Source organism: Macadamia integrifolia, chromosome 3 (assembly GCF_013358625.1).
Source record: "Macadamia integrifolia cultivar HAES 741 chromosome 3, SCU_Mint_v3, whole genome shotgun sequence".
In the NCBI taxonomy this organism is placed as follows: domain Eukaryota; kingdom Viridiplantae; phylum Streptophyta; class Magnoliopsida; order Proteales; family Proteaceae; genus Macadamia; species Macadamia integrifolia.
In genome coordinates this window covers 21,645,694-21,646,466 of record NC_056559.1, presented here as the reverse complement: position 1 = coordinate 21,646,466, position 773 = coordinate 21,645,694, and positions in this window count along the sequence as shown.

Here is a 773-nt window from a genome sequence, read left to right as displayed (position 1 = left end):
GGGGGGGGGGGGGGGAGCCACAACACACACAAAGACAAATTGAAATAAGAACCAAATAACCACAAAATTAGATAGTGGAGCCTTTTTTTCCTCAATAGAAATACTAATAGCTGAGATTTTTATGCATAAGATAGATTGTCTTAGTATTTGTAGATTTTTTTTGTGCTATCATGGAAATTGAAGACATATCGAAGGTGAAGTATTCATATTTTCAAAGTCCTATGATTAAATTTATTTTTGAACAACAATAGTCTAGTGTAGTTGGTGAGCTGTGGTGCGCAAATAGTTCATGCTCACTAGGAGGTCTTGAGTTTGTGCTAGAATATTTCTAATGTGAGCTTATTAATTGAGTTTTTATGCTTTGATAATTTTGTGCTAATTATTTGATCTAATTAAGTGAGACATACAGACTTTAATAATTCTATATGGGTTGGTTGGCGTAGGATCAATTAACCATTGGACTTGGGATGAGTGGATCCATTAGGAAACTCTATAAATAGAGAGTTATGTTCCTCCTCTAATCCTAATATATTATTCACAACTTGCATTTTAAAGAATTATGGAGAAATGAGAAAGGGATAAGGTTTCTTGTGGCTTCCTCCCTTGTACGTTCAGGTTCCTCATCTAGCAGTGATTAGTAAAACAATATATACTTTTATTGATTAAGTTTCTATCTCTCATTCTTGGTGTTCTTAATTTATCTATGGTGATCTATTGAGTTTATATATTATATCTTGTTAGAGATTTAGATCCTACAGTTCTTGCCTCTTGGT